The following is an 18626-nucleotide window of genomic DNA, read 5'->3' as shown; positions in this document are numbered from 1 at the left end:
ACATACACACATATGTTCATCATAGCACTATGCACAATAGTAAAGACACAGAATCAACCCAAATGCCCATCAATGGCAGACTGGATGAAGAAAATGTGATACTTATACACCATGGAATACTACGCAGCCAAAAAGAGAACGAGATCATGTCCTTTGCAGTGACATGGATGGAGCTGGAGGCCATTACCCTAAAGCAAACTAATGCAGGAACAGAAAACCAAATACCACATGTTCTCACTTATAAGTGGGAGCTAAACAGCGAGAACGCATGGACACCAAGAAGGAAACAATAGACACTAGGGCTTATTTGAGGGTGGAGAGTGAGAGGAAGGAGTTAATCAGAAAAAAATACCTATTGGGTACTATTCTTATTACCTGGGTGATGAAATAATCCACACAGCAAACCTCTCTCCTCAGTGACACAGAGTTTAACTATACAACAAATCTGCACATGTACCCCCGAAATTAAAAGTTTAAAAAATTTGTAAAGAAAAAAATGAACATTTTAATTGTGCAATCGATAGATCTTATAACAAATTATGTAATTTAATTATATTGTTAATTGATGTTGTGAGCTAAGAAGGAAAGTGTCAGAATGGGAGAATTACTTGCAACATGTATGATAACAGATTCAGATCTAGAATATATGAAAAAAAATCTTAAGAAAAAGGCAAAGAATGTATTATTAGAGAGGGTTAGAAATGATGTGATTATGAGATTCAGAGAGGAAGAAATTTAAAAGGCAACTACAAGTATGAAAATGTACACAAACTCACTACTTATCAGGGAAAGCAATATTAAAAAGATAGTAGTTTTTTTGGTCTGATTTGGCAAAAATTTCCACTTTTGCTTAAAGCCTATAAAATAATATTACCTCTTTGGAGGGATATTTCTCAGTTGCTATCAAAATATAAAATATGCAAAGTTTGGACCTAGCATATGTGTACACAAAAAGACGCAAGGACAAAGATGTTTGTTGTTGCATTATTTTTAATTGTAAAAAGTTGGAAACAATCTAAATGCTCATGAGTTGTTAAATAACGATATATCTACATTAGGTTGTGGTTAAAAGAAATGAAGTAGGTCTATACGCACTGACATGGAAAGGTCTCCAAAGCATATTATTATGTAAAAAAAAAGTATTAATAGCAAAACCATTTTTATCATATGATCTCAATAAGGTAACCAAACGAATTTGTAGGTACATATACATGTAAATCCATAGGGAAAAGTTTGTAAACATTCACATCAAAATGATGACAATGATTATTTCAGGAAGCAGGGTGAGATGGGGGAGTGAAATGTAAGAGGAGCACTTGAACGTTTTACTTTCTGTACTTGTGAATGACGACTCATTCCCAATGGGAATGTATTCTTATATTACTTGTGTAATTTTTTAGACATAATAAAAATTTTAAATACTAAATAAAACTGGGTAATGAGAAGGCATAGGGCAAGGAACTGCTGTTTCTCATTACAAGCCTTTGAATAATATTTGGTTTTTAAACCCACGCATATGCTTTAATTTGATAGAAAAAGGTAAAGGTTTAAAAATGCATTTAAAATATACACTTTTACTCAAGTCCTTAGAGCAATAAGGGCAGAGTTGGTCTTCAAACCAAGGTTGTGTTAAGAGTTTCTAAAGAAAGAAATTTTTTAAAGTTTTATCTAGTAATTCATTATAATTAATTCCTATTCAGCTTTTACTTATATTATGAGAAACATGATTATGGTTTCATAATCATCTTTATAACAACCTATAATAGTAATCTATTTTAAAAGTTTTAAGTAAGGTCCTATCTATAAAATGACTTGGAATATTTTTTTCCTTAAACATAAATTTGGCCCTAAAACTGATGCAGTTAGGGTTAGCTTGGTGTCATCATGATTTGTTAGCAGCTGTCTACTTTAAACATACTGTCTGCTCATTTATATTTCCTTTTAAGCTCATCAGATTTAGATCAGAAAGAGAAATAGCTATCTGTTTTCATTGTGGGTTTGTGTATTTTTCTATATAGAGGACATTCTTGTTTCTACATATCTTTATTTACAGATCAGCATGTGTTCTTGGGAGTCCCTGAATATAAGACCACATGGTTTTCATTTTCCATTTTCATAAAACTGTTTTTTTTAGTTTCTGTGGACAAATACCTAATGACAAATTACCATATTTATTTTTATAATGCATGAAACATTAAAAAATTAAAATACACCAAAGAGAAAAAACTTTATAAATTTTGCATTCAAAGAAAATATCTTCGTTATCATTTTATAGCCCTTATACTAGAGCATACAAGGCAAAAGAAGTTAGAATTTAATGTTTAAGATTGTGCACTCATTATTTTTTTTAAATTATTTTTATCCCTTTGCAGTATGCTAGTCAAGACTATTTTGGTTAAAAGTAGCGAACCCCAAATAACCTTAAGCCATGCCACACATGCCTGTGTATGCATGCATGTCGCATGCACATGTGCACACACACACACACATGCACACACACACACTTCTAGTTGGAATACACAAAAAATATTGGCTTCGTTCTCAGACAGGCCTAGGATGATAAGGTATAACCCAGTGGTTCTCAGTCAGGCTGAACTTGGTCCTGCAGAGGACATTTTGCAATGTCTGGAGATGGAGGAGGGTATTGCTGGTACCTAGTGGGTAGAGGCCAGAGATGCTGCTAAATATCCTAAAATGCACAGGGAAGTCCCCCACAGCAAATAAATATCAAGCCCCATATATCAATAGTGCCAAGAGTGAGAAACCCTGGGTATAGGCACACTGATGAGTAACAAAGGTAGAGTAAATAGGGAGGAATTTAGAATGAGATAATCCAGGAACTGTGAGGCTAGGATGGTGCTATAATTATTATATAGGAGGGGCTTAGGAGTGGCATTCTGATGAGAAGTGGAAAGATGGAGCACAGTTTGTTTAAAAATTTTGTGAAGTTGTATAAATATCAATTGTGTATATCAAAGAATAGGACAGGACTCTAATGTTCTCCTAATTCCCACCCCGTTAGCAACACCACTAAACCAGGATGTTAAACTAGTCCTTAACTTGGATTTCTTTTTTATTACTATCCTTTACATTTTGGGATACGTGTGCAGAACGTGCAGGTTTGTTACATAGGTATACATGTGCCATGGTAGTTTGCTGCACCCATCAGCCTGTCATCTACATTAGATATTTTTCCAAATGCTATCCCTCCCCTACCCTACCCCCACACCCCAACAGGCCCCAGTGTGTGATGTTCCCCTCCCTGTGTCCCTGTGTTCTGTTGCGGGAAGTCAGGGACCCCGAACGGAGGGACCAGCTGGAGCTGCAGCAGAGGAACATAAATTGTGAAGATTTCATTTTAATATGGACACATATCAGTTCCCAAAATTAATACTTTTATAATTCCTTACGCCTGTCTTTACTGCAATCTCTGAACATAAATTGCAAAGATTCCATTTTAATATGGACATTTATCAGTTCCCAAATAATACTCTTATAATTTCTTATGCCTGTCTTACTTTAATCTCTTAATCCTGTTATCTTCATAAGCTGAGGATGTACGTCACCTCAGGACCACTGTGATAATTGTATCTAACTGTACAAATTGATTGTAAAACGTGTGTTTGAACAATATAAAATCAGTGCACCTTGAAAAAGAGCAGAATAACAGCGATTTTAGGGAACAAGGGAAGACAACCATAAGGTCTGACTGCCTGCAGGGTCGGGCAGAATAGAGCCATATTTTTCTTCTTTCAGAGAGCCTATAAATGGACATGCAAGTAGGGAAGATATCACTAAATTCTTTTCCCAGCAAGGAATATTAATAATTAATACCCTGGGGAAGGAATGCTTTCCTAGGGGGAGGTCTATAAATAGCTCTCTGGGAGTGTCTGTCTTACGCTGTTGAGATAAGGATTGAAATACGCCCTGGTCTCCTGCAGTACCCTCAGGCTTATTAGGGTGGGGAAAAAACGCACCCCTGGTGAATTTGAGGTCAGACCAGTTCTCTACTCTTGAACCCTGTTTTCTGTTGTTTAAGATGTTTATCAACACAATACGTGCACAGCTAAACATAGACCCCTATCAGGTGTTCTTTTGCCCTTTGCCTTATGATCTTTATTGGCCTCAGAAGCATGTGATCTTTGTTCTCCTTTTTGCCCTTTGAAGCATGTAATCTTTGTGATCTACTCCCTGTTCATACACCCTCTCCCCTTTTGAAATCCTTAATAAAAACCTGCTGGTTTTGCAGCTCAGGTGGGCATCATGATCCTACTGATATGTGATGTCACCCCCAGAGGCCCAGCTGTAAAATTCCTCTCTTTGTACTCTTTCTCTTTATTTCTCAGCCAGCCAACACCTAGGGAAAATAGAAAGAACATATGTTGAAATACTGGGGGCGGGTTCCCCCGATAGCATTCTCATTGTTCAACTTCCACTTATGACTGAGAACATGCAGTGTTTGGTTTCCTGTTCCTGTGTTAGTTTGCTTAGAATGATGCTTTCCAGCTTCATCCATGTCCCTGTAAAGGACATGAACTCATCCTTTTTTATGGTTGTATAGTATTCCATGTTGTATATGCATCACGTTTTCTTTATCTAGTGTATCATTGATAGGCATTTGGGTTGGCTCCAAGTCTTTGCTATTGTGAATAGTACTGCAATAAACATACATGTTAATGTGTCTTTATAGTAGAATGATTTATAATTCTTTGGGTATATACCCAGTAATGGGATTGCTGAGCCAAATGGTATTTCTGGTTCTAGATCCTTGAAGAATCGCCACACTGTCTTCCACTAATTTACACTCCCACCAACAGTGTAAAGCATTCCTATTTCTCCAAATCCTCTCTAGCATCTGTTGTTTCCTGACTTTTTAATGATCGCCATTCTAACTGGCATGAGATGGTATCTCATGGTGGTTTTAATTTGCATTTGTCTAATAACCAGTGACGATGAGCTTTTCTTCATATGTTTCCTGGCCACATAAATGTCTTCTTTTGCTAAGTGACTGTTCATATCCTTTGCCCACTTTTTGATGAGGTTGTTTGTTTTTTTTCTTGCAAATTTTTTAAGTTCCTTGTAGATTCTGGATATTAGCCCTTTGTCAGATGGATTGCAAAAATTTGCTCCCATTCTGTAGGTTGCCTGTTCAGTCTGATGATAGTGTCTTTTACTGTGCAGAAGCTCTTTAATTTAACTAGATCCTATTTGTCAATTTTGGCTTTTGTTGCCATTGCTTTTGGTGTTTTAGTCATGAAGTCTGTGCCCATGCCTATGACCTGAATGGTATTGCCTAGGTTTTCTTTTAGGGCTTTTACGGTTTTAGGTATTACGTTTAAGTCTTTAATTCATCTTGAGTTAATTTTTGTATAAGTTGTAAGGAAGGGTTCCAGTTTCAGTTTTCTGCATATGGCTAGCCAGTTTTCCCAACACCCTTTATTAAATAGGCAATCCTTTCCCCATTGCTTGTTTTTGTCAGGTTTGTCAAAGATCAGATGGATGTAGATGTGTGGTGTTATTTCTGAGGCCTCTGTTCTACCCCATTGGTCTATATCTCTGTTATGGTACCAGTACCATGCTGTTTTGGTTACTGTAGCCTTAGTATAGTTTGAAATCAGGTAGCATGATGCCTCCAGCTTTGTTTTTTTGGGTTAGGATTGTCTTGGCTATACGGGCTCTTTTTTGGTTCCATATGAACTTTAAAGTAGTTTTTTCCAATTCTGTGAAGAAAGTCAATGGTAGCTTGATGAGAATAGCATCGAATCTCTAAATTACTTTGGGCAGTATGGCCATGTTCACAATATTGATTTTTCCTATTCATGAGCATGGAATGTTTCTCCATTTGTTTGTGTCCTCTCTTATTTCCTTGAGCAGTGGTTATAGTTCTCCTTGAAGAGGTCCTTCACATCCCTTGCAAGTTGTATTCCTAGGTGTTTTATTTTCTTTGTAGCAATTGGGAATGGGAGTTCACTCATGATTCGGCTCTCTGCTTGTCTATTATTGGTATATAGGAATGCTTGTGATTTTTGCACATTGGTTTTGTATCCTAAGACTTTGCTGAAGTTGCTTATCAACTTAAGGAGATTTGAGGCTGAGACAATGGGGTGTTCTAAATATACAATCATGTCATCTGCAAATAAAGACAATGTGACTTCCTCTCTTCCTCTCTTCTCTTCTTCTCTACCCTTTATTTCTTTCTTTTGCCTGATTGCCCTGGCCAGAACTTCTAATACTATGTTGCATAGGAGTGGTGAGAGAGAGCATCCTTGTCTTGCCGGTTTTCAAAGGGAATGCTTCCAGCTTTTGCCCATTCAGTATGATATTGGCTGTGGGTTTGTCATAAACAGCTCTTACTATTTTGAGATACATTCCATCAATACCTAGTTTATTGAGAGTTTTTTGCATCAAGGGGTGTTGAATTTTACCAAAGGCCTTTTCTGTATCTATTGAGATAATCATGTGGTTTTTGTCATTGGTTCTGTTTATGTGATGGATTAGGTGTATTGATTTGCGTATGTTGAACCAGCCTTTCATCCAAGGGATGAAGCCGACTTGATCATGGTGGATAAGCTTTTTGATGTGCTGCTGAATTTGGTTTGCCAGTATTTTGTTGAGGATTTTCACATTGATGTTCATCAGGGATATTGGCCTGAATTTTTCTTTTTTTGTTTTGTCTCTGCCAGGTTTTGGTATCAGGATGATGCTGGCCTCATAAAATGAGTTAGGGAGGAGTCCATCTTTTTCTATTGTTTCAAATAATTTCAGAAGGAATGGTACCAGCTCCTCTTTGAATCTCTGGTAGAATTCGGCTGTGAATCCATCTGGTACTGGGCTTTTCTTGGTTGGTAGACTATTATTAGTTACTGCCTCAATTTCAGAACTTGTTATTGGTCTATTCAGGGATTTGACTTCTTCCTGGTTTTGTCTTGGGAGGGTGTGTATATTCAGGAATTTACCCATTTCTTCTAGATTTTCTAGTTTATTTGTGTAGAGGTGTTTATAGCATTCCCTGATGGTAATTTGTATTCCTGTGGGATCAGTGGTGATCTCCCCTTTATCATTTTTTATTGTGTCTATTTGATTCTTCTCTCTTTTCTTCTTTATTAGCCTGACTATCAGCCTATCTATTTTGTTAATCTTTTCAAAAAACCAGCTCCTGGAGTCACTGATTTTTTTGGAAGGTTTTCCTTGTCTCTATTTCCTTCAGTTTGGCTCTGATCTTAGTTATTTCTTGTCTTCTGTCGTCTTTTGAATTTGTTTTCTCTTGCTTCTCTAGTTCTTTTTTTTTTATTTTTTTCTTTTTTCTGTGATGGTATCTAGCTCTGTTGCCCAGGCTGGAGTGCAGTGGCATGATCTCGGCTCATTGCAACCTCTGCTTCCTGGGTTCAAGTGATTCTCCTCCCTTAACCTCCCGAGTAGCTGGGATTACAGACGCCCGCCACCATGCCCAGCTAATTTTTGTATTTTTAGTAGAGATGGTGTTTCACTGTGTTGGCCAGGCTGGTATCAAACTCCTTACCTCGTGGTCCACCCACGTCAGTCTCCCAAGGTGCTGGGATTACAAGTGTGATCCACCATGCCCAGCCCTCTAGTTCTTTTAATTGTGATGTTAGGGTGCTGATTTTAGATCTTTCCGGCATTCTCCTGCGGGCATTTAGTGCTATAGATTTCTCTCTTAACACTGCTTTAGCTGTGTCCCAGTGATTCTGGTACATTGTGTCTTTGTTCTCATTGGTTTCAAAGAACTTATTTATTTCTGCCTTCATTTCGTTATTTACCCAGTAGTCATTCAGGTGCAGGTTGTTCAGTTTCCATGTAGTTGTGCAGTTTTGAGTGAGTTTCTTAATCCTGAGTTCTAATTTGATTGCACTGTGGTCTGAGAGACTGTTTGTTATGATTTCTGTTCTTTTGCATTTGCTGAGAAATGTTTTACTTCCAAATATGTGGTCAATTTTAGAATAAGTGCAATGTGGTGCTGAGAAGAATGTATACTCTGTTGATTTGGGGGTGGAGAGTTCTGCAGATGTCTATTAGTTCTGCTTGGTCCAGAGCTGAGTTCAAGTCCTGAATATCATTGTTAATTTGCTGTCTTGTTGATCTGTCTAATATTGACAGTCGGATATTAAAGTGTCCCGCTATTATTGTGTGGGAGTCTAAGTCTCTTTGTAGGTCTCTAAGAACTTGCTTTATCAATCTGGGTGCTCCTGTATCGGGTGCATATATGTTTCAGATACTTAGCTCTTCTTGTTGCATTGATCCCTTTACCATTATGTAATGCCCTTCTTTGTCTTTTTTGATCTTTGTTGGTTTAAAGTCTGTTTTATCAGAGACTAGGATTGCAACCCCTGCTTTTTTTTCACTTTCCATTTCCTCAGTAAATATTCCTCCCTCCCTTTATTTTGAGCCTATGTGTGTCTCTGCACGTGAGATGGGTCTCCTGAATACAGCACACTTATGGGTCTTGACTCTATCCAATTTGCCAGTCTGTGTCTTTTTATTGGTGCATTTAGCCCATTTCTATTTAAGGTTAATATTGTTACATGTGAATTTGATCCTGTCATTATGATGCTAGCTGGTTATTTTGTCTGTTAGTTGATGCAGTTTCTTCATAGTGCCAATGGACTTTATAATTTGGTATGTTTTTGCAGTGGCTGGTACGGGTTTTTCCTTTCCATATTTAGTGCTTCCTTCAGGAGCTCTTGTAAGGCAGGCCTGGTGATGACAAAATCTCTCAGCATTTGCTTGCCTGTAAAGTATTTTATTTCTCCTTCACTTATGAAGCTTAGTTTGGCTGGATATGAAATTCTGGTTGAAAATTCTTTTCTTTGAGAATGTTGAATATTGCCCCCCACCTCCCCTGACCCCCCATCTTCTGGCTTGTAGGGTTTCTGCAAAGAAATCCACTGTTAGTCTGATGGGCTTCCCTTTGTAGGTAACCGGACCTTTCTCTCTGGCTGCCCTTAACATTTTTTTCTTCATTTCAGCCTTGGTGAATCTGACGATTATGTGTCTTGGGGTTGCTCTTCTCGAGGAGTATCTTTGTGGCGTTCTCTGTATTTCCTGAATTTGAATGTTGGCCTATCTTTCTAGGTTGGGGAAGTTCACCTGGATCGTATCTTGAAGAGTGTTTTCTAACTTGGTTCCATTCTCCCTGTCACTTTCAGGTACCAATCAAACATAGGTCTGGTCTTTTCACATAGTGCCATATTTCTTGGAGGCTTTGTTCATATCCTTTCTTCTGCTTGATCCATTCGGCTATTGATACTTGTGGATGCTTCACAAAGTTCTCGTGCTGTGTTTTTCAGTTCTATCAGGTCATTTATGTTCTTCTCTAAACTGGTTATTCTAGTTAGCAATTCCTCTAACCTTTTTTCAAGGTCCTTAGCTTCCTTGTGTTAGGTTAGAACATTCTCCTTTAGCTCAGAGTAGTTTGTTATTACCCACCTTCTGAAGCCTACTTCAATCAATTTGTCAATCTCATTCTCTGTCCAGTTTTGCTCACTTGCTGGCGCGGAGTTGTGATCCTTTGGAGGAGAACAGGCATTCTGGTTTTTGGAATTTTCAGCCTTTTTGTGCTGGTTTTTCCTCATCTTCGTGGATTTATCTACCTTTGGTCTTTGATGTTGGTGACCTTCGAACAGGGTTTCTGTGTGGACGTCCTTTTTGTTGATGTTGATGCTATTCCTTTCTGTTTGTTAGTTTTCCTTCTAACAGTCAGGCAGGCCCCTCTCCGGCAGATCTGCTGGAATTTGCTGGAGGTCCATTCCAGACGCTGTTTGCCTGGCTATCACCAGCGGAGGCTGCAGAACAGCAAAGATTGCTGCCTGTTCCTTCCTCTGGTAGCTTCATCTCAGAGGGGCACCCACCAGATGCTAGCCAGATCTCTCCTGTATGAGGTGTCTATCGACACCTGCTGGGAGGTATCTCCCAGTCAGGAGTCATGCGGGTCGGGGACACACTTCAGGAGGCAGTCTGACCCTTAGCAGAGCTCAAGCACTGTGCTGGGAGATCTGTTGCTCTCTTCAGAGCTAGCAGGCAGGAACGTTTAAGTCTGCTGAAGCTGCACCCGCCGCCCCTTTCCCCAGGTGCTCTGTCCCAGGGAGATGGGAGTTTTATCTATTAGCCCCTGACTGGGACTGCTGCCTTTCTTTCAAGACGCCCTGCCCAGGGATGAGGAATCTAGAGAGGCAGTCTGGGCTACAGCAGCTTTGCAAGCTGCGGTGAGCTCCACTCAGTTGGAACTTTGAGGTGGCTTTGTTTGCACTGTGAGGGGAAAACCCTCTACTCAAGCCTCAGTAATGGCAGATGCCCCTCCCCCCACCAAGCTCGAACATCCCAGGTCGACTTCAGACTGCTGTGCTTGCAGTGAGAATTTCAGGCCAGTGGATCTTAGCTTGCTGGGCTCCATGGGGGTGGGATCCACTGAGCTAGAACACTTGGCTCCCTGGCTTCAGCCCCCTTTCCAGAGGAGGGAGTGGTTCTGTCTCGCTGGTGTTCCAGGGGCCACTGGGGTATGAAAAAAAAACTCCTGCAGCTAGCTTGGTGTCTGCCCAAACATCCACCCAGTTTTTTGCTTGAAACCCAGGGCCCTAGTGGTGTAGGCACCCAAGGGAATCTCCTGGTCTGTGGGTTGTAAAGACCATGGGAAAAGCATAGTATCTTGGCTGGAATGCACCGTTCTTCACGGAACAGTCCCTCACAGCTTCCCTTAGCTAGGGAGGGGAGTTTCCCGACCCCTTGCACTTCCTGGGTGAGGGGACGCCCCACTCTCCTTCAGCTCCCCCTTTCTGTGCTGCACCCACTGTCTAACCAGTCCCAATGAGATGAGCTGGGTACCTCATTTGGAAATACAGAAATCACCCACCTTCTGCATTGATCTCATTGGGAGCTGCAGACCGGAGCTGTTCCTATTCAGCCATTTTATCAGCCAACCCTGCCCCCTTAACTTAGATTTGTAATGCCTGGGAATTCTTCATCCAAACAGCCAACCAGCCTTGAATAGGGAAACTGGAGACTTGAGTTCTAAGGTCACCCTCCTTTTTTGTGTGTCACTTTGGGTAAGACACTTTTCCTCACTAGGTTTTAGTTGCCTCCTTTGTAAACTGAGGACATTTGGTTCCATCATTTCTAAGGCTCTTCCCCATTATTCTAACATTTATATGTCTGTATGTGGTTCTATCAGTTGAAAGTAGAGCAAAAGAAAGTCTAGGAATTTTTTCTTTTCTTTTCTTTTCTTTTTTGGGGTGATTGGCTAGGATGTACAATTCTTGAATGTGGTCAGTCCTGAAAACATCTTATCCTAGTTTATCCTGGAAGGTTGATGAAACTGGACTATGCTTGTCAACTGCTACCCTAGCAGATACAGATGATTCCATTGATGAGAATTCTATATAGCCAAAAAAAAGTGTGGTTGATTGTTCCTCCCGCTGCAGACTTACATAGGATAAAACCTTAAAACCTTTGATGATTGTAACATACAGTAATTTCAGATTTTTTGAGGTGTTACATATTTACCTAATATTCATAATGACAAATGTAATTCAATGAATAAACCTAGAGTTTTTGAAAAATTGTTTCTCATGTTTAATATATTTAGAGAAGGGGCTATTTTATAAAAATAAAAGTTTATAGGAAGAGAATCATTGCAGTGCTAGAGAATGAGAATACTTCTCATCTGAAGCAATCATTATGATCTCCCTCCTAGACATGAACTCAGTCTTTGGGCCAGGGCTTTATTTAAAATGTGAAATGCTTAGCAGAAAATATTTTATGAGAAATTTGAAGTGTTCAGTACTCAATTGTAAGAGAGCAGAAACGAGATCATTCTTTGTCTTTGTTACAGGTGACTGAATCTCTATTCAAAGTGAAACATTTAGTGAAGGCTTAGCGAAAACTCTGGACTGGTGTTAGATGCACAGAGCGCAAGTTACCTCGTAACAATTAGTACATACACAACACACAGGTTGTTCAGTGCACGAGAACACTAGTGGAGATGGCAAATGGAAGCTGAAATCCACAGTCCTTCCACCATTCACCAAGCCATGCACCTTTGCAGGGGGATGTGTCTGTGGGGAGGTCTTTTTCCACTTCAGATAAAGGTACCATATGTCATTACATGATAAAGATGCCTTTGTCAAAATCCGATTGCAGCCAGCCACAGTGGCTCATGCCTGTAATCCCAGTGCTTTGCAAGGATTACATGAGGTCAGGAGTTTGAGACTCGCCTGAGCAACCATAGCAAGACACTGTCTCTGCGAAAAATTAAAAATTAGCTGGTAATAGTGGCGCATACCTACAGACCTACTTACTCAGGAGGCTGAGGTGGGAAGACTGCTGGAGTCCAGGAGTCAGAGGCTGCAGTGAGCTATGTTCGCCCCACTACACTCCAGCCTGGGTGACAGAGCGACACCCTGTCTCTAAAAAAAGAAAAATAAAAATAAATATGAAAAAATAAAAACAAATAATGTAAATTCTTATTTTAAACCACAATAGTGTGAATTATAAAAATTGCCCAAACAACAAAGTTGATCCAGGTAAGAGAAACAGATAGTAGAGATTTCATCAGAAAAGTATCTGGATGCAACAAAAAATTAAAAAAAAATTGTTTCTGAATACTAGAAAGTCAAAAGACAAGCTAAGGAAATGAAGAGGAAGATTCTGAAAGAAGGAAACAAATAATTTGGCAAAGTCCTGCTTTAGACCTTGAGGCAACAATTAAATTTGCAGACAGGCGCCCACATTATGTGGCCCAGGAGGTTATCAATTTGGATATCATACAGTCTGTTTCTGAGAGAGACCAATGATACACAAACAAACCTATCCTCAGGGATTGTTCTAAAAAGCAACTTTCAGGCATGTCATTGGGTCAGTACATCCCACATCTGCTACACAAAGAGAATTCAGATTTACAACATGAGCATATGAGGCTGAATCACCAAAGAGAAATAACTTTTTATTCGACCTAGCTTAGATTTTGTTATTTTCATCATTTCCCAAGTCCATGGCAATTGATAATCTAGGAATAATATTATTCCTAGTTTCCTAGCTAAGTCAACATTAAAAAGAGAACCAGTGTCCATGGCCATTCTGCAGAATGTATAGCACAGATCATTAAAGGTCAGAATACTGTCTAATTATTATAACCTTATGTTTAGAAAGTTTTCAAATAAAATAATTATAATAACTTATTTTTTCATTTAAAAAGTTGTAGGTATTCTTCAGTAAGTAACTTACCAATTTAAGAAAAATCTTGTTAAATGAAAAGTATAGGATAATATTGAAATAACCTTTTCTGACTTAATTTGAATGAAAAGTCTGATTACTTTTAAGCCATTACACAGCAGATCCATATTCTCCCTATGTTTATAGCCTTCTAAACAAGCTGAACATTCAGATCACACCGTCAGCTAGCTCCCCATTTGCATTCTTGATTGGCATGATGAGAGCTGCATCGTAGTTTGTGAATGTCGTGTATTACATGAGACCAAAGAGGAATCTACCCAAACCTGCAGGATGCGGTAGGCAATCAAGCAGCATAAAGGAGATGAATTGCAAGTCCTTTGAGAATGGAATCATTATGAGCTTAACAAGCATCATTCTCAGCTATATCTATTTTAGTGGTGTTAGTATGATATTCATTGTTGCATATGAGCTGTTGTGATGGCTTTAGATTTACCAAGATGATAAATATTTTAGAGTGACATCTGAATAATCACAAGGATTTGTTATGGTGCTCTCTATTCAATCGTCCATCTCCTGTGCATGGACAAAGAAGGGGTATATTTTTAGCTAAGCAAGGGGTAGAAAGAAAAATCAACATAATTAAATGCAAAGAGGGTCAATGAAATTATAGAATGTCAGAGCTGAAGAGAACTTTAAATATCAGCCAGTTTATTGTTTCTGCAAATATTCTACCCAAGTGCTCCTATGGTAAAGAAAGGGTATTTTGTATCCCCAGCAGCCTGGGAGTGTAGTCCTCAGAGACCAGAAACACATTTGAAACATTTATCGAAATACCCTACTTTATCCTAAAATGTACTTAACCTCTAAGTCTCACTTTCCTCATCTGGAGGATGGAGATTATAATAGTGTTTACCCCATGAGCCAGATTTTAAGACTAAAGGAAACATGTGTATGAAACACACAGTACATAGTACCAGCCATATACTAAGGGCTAAATTAAGAGTCATTATTATTATTTACAATAAAGAAAAAATTAATTGTGTTTGCCTCTTGTGAAAAATAAGCAGGAAAGGGGTGGGGCATGGAGATTGGTTAGAAATACTGGCAAGAGTAGATAGTGATGGATCCAGAACCTAGGACTTTACTCATATGAGGCCCATACAAGATTACAATGAGAACTGACCTGGGATGTAAGTTATGAAGCAACTTAAGCTGAGGCACAGGCACCCCTAGAAATACACTAGAAATGAATTGATACCATAGGATAAACATAGAGAACTTCCTGGATGAGCAATTTTATTAGATACTGAGGGAGAGGAAATGGTTATCAAAATAAGCGCACACATATTATAGAATAGAATACATATTTTTGCATTAATCTTTAAGGCAAAACATGAGTCTTCAAAGAAATGCCTCACCCCTTACCCTTAGGAGTTGAGTTTATAGTGCTCAGCTGTTAGGGATACTTATGTTGGGAAGTAGAAAATGCACAGATCATTCACAAAATCATTATATTTCTCTCTTATTTCTTGTAGGCTCATTTAGGAAAAAAAAAAAAAAAAAAGCAGCCCTTGACTATAAGTTCCCTGAAGCATGAATCCGATTGTTTTTCTTTAAAGTTTTATTTTCAGCTCTTAGCTCAGTGTTTAGAACATAGTGAAATGGTTGGATAATGGAAGGCTACATGATTGAGGAGAAAGATGGGAGAATAAAGTGATTCATTTTGTTTCTTCTTTCCTGTATGTAGAATCTCAGTAACAGTACTAAATTGATTCACACAAAAGTCAAGAAACTCGGAAAGCTCTGATCTGATCTGGACCTGAGTTCAGATCACAGGCAATGCCTTTTTCAAGAGGATAGCTAACCCAGTCATCATCAGGATTTGCCCGGCCACAAAAGAAATGTGTTTAGTTTGCCAAACGAGAGGCAAGAAAGAGGTGTATACATGTACATGCAAGTATGTGAGAAAATGGGTGTATATATGTATTACTGAGATTCTTCATTAAGACTAAACATCTATCTTCCTTGAATGTTGGTAGCCATCTGACTTTATGCAAGCTACTTAATTTTTGTGAGCCTCAGTTTCCTCATTTGGGATAATAATACCTGCCCTGCAGATTATATTAACTTCGCAGTGTTGTTTTGAGAATGAAAACCAAAATTAGATAATGTATGCAAAGCAATATAGATATATACTATAAAAACCCACACAAGTGCTAGAGAAAGCATCATCATACATACGTACTATGTAGTAGCAAAATTAACAGCAATAAGGTATACTGGCAAACCATTTATCCTGATACATAGTTACTAATTGAAGTAATAAAGATTACATTTCAAGAAGAAAATGTCATGCTTGTCTACTTATTCACATACCTTGGAATGTAGTCTCAAACTGTAAGATTCCATGAAAGTGGGGAGGCAGATTTCCTCTTTGCACTTGTATCTGTGCAACCCCCACAAGGAGCCAGAAGACATTGACAAGACTACCACTCTATAGGAGGCAAGAGCCCAAGCCAGGGTTCTCACTACAGACTGACACCAGCAGCTTGTTAATTACATATTTCCATTAATGGGATGAATTCCATTGTCTTTCTAGATGACAATCTCCCTTTCAATGCATAGATGTCTTATTTTGTTCCACACACCTTAGCAACCCAGCTACTGTGTTCTGACATTTCCATTTCCTTACTAGTCTTGAAGCTGTAAAAAAAAAAAGAAAAGGAAAAGAGAAAAGGTTGTTTTTGAACAACCATGCGTCTTTCTACACTCGATTTTTCCCCTATGTTTTTACAATCAAAAAACGTTTAAAGAAATACATTAACTGGAAACATATAAGGGCAGCATACCTTTTATGTGGCAGCTTATTTTTTTTTATTATACTTTAAGTCTTAGGGTACATGTGCACAATGTGCAGGTTAGTTACATATGTATACATGTGCCATGCTGGTGTGCTGCACCCATTAACTCGTCATTTAGCATTAGGTATATCTCCTAATGCTATCCCTCCCCCGACCCCACAACAGTCCCCAGAGTGTGATGGTCCCCTTCCTCTGTCCATGTGTTCTCATTGTTCAATTCCCATCTATGAGTGAGAACGTGCGGTGTTTGGTTTTTGTCCTTGTGATAGTTTACTGAGAATGATGATTTCCAATTTCATCCATGTCCCTACAAAGGACATGAACTCATCATTTTTTATGGCTGCATAGTATTCCATGGTGTATATGTGCCACATTTTCTTAATCCAGTCTATCGTTGTTGGACATTTGGGTTGGTCCCAAGTCTTTGCTATTGTGAATAGTGCCACAACAAACATACATGTGCATGTGTCTTTATAGCAGCATGATTTATAGTCCTTTGGGTATATACCCAGTAATGGGATGGCTGGGTCAAATGGTATTTCTAGTTCTAGATCCCTGAGGACTCGCCACACTGACTTCCACAATGGTTGAACTAGTTTACAGTCCCACCAACAGTGTAAAAGTGTTCCTATTTCTCTACATCCTCTCCAGCATCTGTTGTTTCCTGACTTTTTAATGATTGCCATTCTAACTGGTGTGAGATGGTATCTCATTGTGGTTTTGATTTGCATTTCTCTGATGGCCAGTGATGATGAGCATTTTTTTCATGTGTTTTTTGGCTGCATAAATGTCTTCTTTTGAGAAGTGTCTGTTCATATCCTTTACCCACTTTTTGATGGGGTTGTTTAGCTTATTTTTTAAAGCCTTGTCATATCAGAATAGGATTATTTTCTGTCTTTGGAGCACAAATTGAAGGACAGTCTTGCAAATATACCCAGAGTTGACTTCATAGGCATTCTTGGTCAAGGAGTTTGCATTTGGTTAGGTAAAATTCTCAGGAAGGACATGATGACATACCTCAAAGAGTTATTTTCTACATAGAAAAGTACATGAGATGGCAGTCACAAAAACCAAAATCTAGAGAGAAACCAATGAGAATGGATGTTTGAGAAAATAATGATTTTCTTATTTTTTTCAGACTCAGTAACTACAAAACTATACCTGATAGTCTAAAACATCTTATTAGAATGTGGCATATAAAATATTTCTTTTGCAGAAAGATAAGTTTTACAACTCTAGGAGAGAAAGTGACAAAACGCCCCAGGCATGAAACTGAATTTGAAATAATAGCTATAAAAATGAAAGGAAAATGCTTATCTTTGGGAGAACCAGAGAAGAGGTAGAGATGAAGCCAAGGTTGAGGCAAAAGAATGTTGAGCATGTGAGGGGACAGCCATAATGTCAAACAGACATTAACACTTAAAAGCTGGAATCCTGTTTTTAACTTGGATTTCAGAACGGATAGGGAGTAGGATGGAATACAGTAGTAGTATAGTCCTGAAACATTATGAGTTCTTGATTTAATGCAAAGGAGTTGTGACCCGCAGATTACTAATTTTCCTCAGACATTACTTCAGCAAGGTGATTAGTCTTTAACATTTCATTGAGTTTACTCTATATTCACTGAACTACTCTTTACAGTGAATACCATTCACATATCTGAATAATGCTGTAGACTGTGTCGCCCTGTCCACTTGCACATACAGAATACTCCTGTACCAGAATGTGCACATACTTTCCAAAAAGAGTAAGAGGAAAAGCAAAGTTATTGTATTAGTTTTCTATTGCTGAGTAACAATTTATCACAAAGTTAATGGTTTAAAGTAACATCCACATATTATTAATACCTCATAGTTTACCTGGGTCAGGAGTCCAGGTATGGTTTAGCTAGCTTCTTTATTCAGAGTCTCACAAGGCAGAAATCAAGGTGTTAGCTGAGACTGTGATCTCATTTGAGGCTCTAGGTCCTCTTCCAAATTTACTGGATATTAGAGAATTCAGTTCTTTATGGCTGTAGGCGAGACCCTCTGATCCTAGAGGCTACCTTCTATTTCCTGCCATGTGGCCCTCTTCACAACAACAGTTTACTTTCTCGAAGCAGCAGAAAAACAATTCTCTGGCTTCAATCCTCCCATTCTGGCCAACTGCGGTGGCTCATGTCTGTAATCCCAGTGCTTTGACAGGCAGAGGTGGGAAGATAGCTTGAGCTTGAGGCCACTACTTTAAGACCAGCTTGGGCAGCATAGCAAGTCCCTGTCTCTCTCTAAAAAAAAAAAAAAAAAAAAAAAAAATAGTCGGACATGGTGGTGCACACCTGTGCTCCCAGCTACTCAGGGGATTGAAGTGGGAGGATTGCCTGAGCCCAGGACATTGAGGTTGCAGTGAGCCATGATCATGCCACTACACGGCATCCTGAGTGACAGAGCAAGACCTTGTCTCAAAAAAACAAAGAAAGGAAATCCTAGTTTAATAGGAAAATTACCCTTCCCTTCCGGGGAGGTCTGAGATCTTCCTTATGTTTTTATTTTTGTATTTTCATTATTATTATTATTTTTGAGACACTCTCACTCTGTCACCCAGGCT

This window comes from Pan troglodytes, chromosome X (genome assembly GCF_028858775.2).
Source record: "Pan troglodytes isolate AG18354 chromosome X, NHGRI_mPanTro3-v2.0_pri, whole genome shotgun sequence".
Classification (NCBI taxonomy): Eukaryota; Metazoa; Chordata; class Mammalia; order Primates; family Hominidae; genus Pan; species Pan troglodytes.
The sequence above is the reverse complement of the archived record's forward strand: the minus strand, read 5'-3'. Positions refer to the sequence as shown.